This window comes from Montipora foliosa, chromosome 10 (genome assembly GCF_036669935.1).
Source record: "Montipora foliosa isolate CH-2021 chromosome 10, ASM3666993v2, whole genome shotgun sequence".
Lineage (NCBI taxonomy): Eukaryota > Metazoa > Cnidaria > Anthozoa > Scleractinia > Acroporidae > Montipora > Montipora foliosa.
In genome coordinates, this window is record NC_090878.1 from 38145696 (window position 1) to 38148195 (window position 2500).

Genomic DNA, 2500 nt, shown 5'->3' on the forward strand with positions numbered 1-2500 from the left:
TGTTTCCTATCATTCTCCTGTTCGGCTTATCCTTTAGTAAAAGGCTGAATTTGTTAACGCAAAATGATTGATTTTTGCACCCACTCGTGGCTTAAATGAGACCCTGCCAGGGAGGAGTCCCGTGTCGCTTGTCTGAATTTTAAAATCTCCCGTGTCGGGCCTTAGTCAATAGTCGGGTCGCTGTCCGAAATTGAAATAAAATTTTTTGTTCCTGTCGGAAGTTCAGTTCATCGGATTTTGTTGTGCGCTGTACATACTATGTCACCGGGTTGTAAGAGTGCAAGAGTGTGATGTAAGAGTGTCCGTGGTGCCAATAGGATCCCAACGCGTGCATAAATCACGAAAATAAATGGGTCTGTTGGAAGCGTGCTTGAGTTTCAACAAATGAGCCCCAAAAATTGGCAAGAATTTGTGACGCTGAAGAATAATAAAGCAGCTGCTATTTCCAAAACGATGGAATTACCTGGTGACAAATTGTTTAAGAGAAGCAAATAACGTTATTACCACATAGGTGTCGTTCCCACTGGGAAAACCAAATTTGTTAATTGTACACATAGGTGTCGCCCCTTCTGGGAAAAAGCGTAATATAAAGAGTAGACAAATAATTATTCAAGTTTGTCTTTTTCTGTTTTTTCTCATCGTTTATCAGTTAGTTTTCGTACGTATGCGATCAAGTTTTAATAAAATTCAACATTAGGCATTTTTCGCTCGAATGTTAGTTTCGTTTCGTTTCGTTTCATTTTGTTTGTATATAGCTTCGTTATTTCTTTAAGTAGTCGAGTAGGCTTAATGTAAAAAGTAAGTTTCGACAAATAAAGGTAATAAGTTAGGAAATCGTCAGAACATTTTTGGTAGCAGAGCGAGGTTCTTTGTTCGGTGCTCTACCAAGATGTTCGAGGACCAAGTGGAAGAGCCTGCAGACGATTCTGAGCACCGCTTGGACACGTTCAAAGAAGAAAAATGTAAGGCGAAAACAAACTTTATTCGAGCCAAGCTGTTACCATTAATCGGTGATGATCATCCGCCAAGACGTAACGAAGTGTGGAATGGATGTGAAAGTATTGATTTGATGTTAGAGGAGGCTTTGCGAATTATGGAGAACATTTCAGAGGAATATTCGCGTCGGGGAGATCGATATAATCGAAAGAAAGTCGGCAGAGAAATGAAACAGCTAGAAAGCAAATTCACCAAAGCTCAGAAAAGAGCGCAGGAATATTTGGATAAAACAAAATCGGAATCATCGACTTCGGAATCTGTGTTAAGTGAAGCAGAGAATGCTCAGTGTAAAGAAATTGAATTCCAGCCACGCCCAGTTTCCCGAGACGTTCAAGTCCCACGCGAGCGGAAACGCGACTTGCATAAGGCACACCCAGATTCAAGAGAGCTTCGAGAGTATTACGAATGGCCACACACTGATTTACTTCAGGATGATCTAACACCCCGTCAATTCACTACAGTACCGGTGGACTTCACTGGTAAAGCTTCAGCAGAAACTCCGGCGGTGACAAATTGGTCGTGACATGTGGACTCACTTAAACGCGTCGCTATACCAGTATTTTCGCGAAATAAGAAGACGTATGAGAGTTGGAAGCAGCATTCATTGCCTGCATTGACAAAGCATCCGCGACGCCAGAATATAAACTCCTTCAGTTACGGCAGTACCTATCGGGAGAGGCCCTGAAGACTGTGGAGAACTTAGGACATTCAGGATACACTCACGAAGCTGCAAAAGAGAGCTTAGAACATACGTCTGGCGGCCAACGGCGTCAAACTGTCATTAAACTGGAAGAATTGGAAAATTTTAAACCCCTTCGACTCTTCCACTCAAAGGATTTGGAAGACTTTGCGGATCTGTTGGACATAGCAGTTATTAACTTTAAGGAGGCGGGAAGATCTGCAGAGCTTGGAGATGGGTCCCTATACTTAAAACTGCAAAAGAAAATGACGGAGCCAATGCTTACACGTTATCATCGCTGGGTCTACGAGAATTTTTTGAAGATCTAATCCGTGGAAACCCTGCGAGAGTGGGTCATACAAGAATCACAGTTCTATACCATTGCGCATAAAACAGTCAGAGGTCTTACCAAACGAGACTGGCGCTCTGCGGGTCAACACAAGATAAACACGTTTTTTGCAGAGCCATCGATCTCCGATCGCAAACAGCGACAATGTCCGGTTTGTAGCAAACAACATGGCGTTTGGAACTGCGAGTTGCACCAGACGATGACTGTTCCTAGTCGCTGGGAAGCGGCAAAGCAAACTTAAGTTATGCTATCGATGCTTGAATTCTGGTCACCAAGGAAGCTTATGTCGTCGAAGGAGAGTGTGTGCAGTAAATGGTTGTCGCGAAAACCCCCACGGGCTGTTGCATCGAGTTCAAAGTGTGAAAATCAGAAATCCAGATAGACCAGCCATCAGCAGTGGTTTGGGATACATCAGGAGGAAGGGTGGAGACCTTGACAAGCCCGTCGGTTGTTCCTTCCAACAATTCTATTGAGTT

The 2500-nt window shown here is 43.4% G+C and overlaps 1 long non-coding RNA gene across 1 annotated transcript in view; it reads left to right on the forward strand.

Annotated features, from left to right (window-relative positions):
• LOC137973055 (uncharacterized) overlaps positions 1 to 2500 on the forward strand; it is a 15216-nt gene that overhangs the window by 6041 nt on the left and 6675 nt on the right. The window lies entirely within an intron of this gene.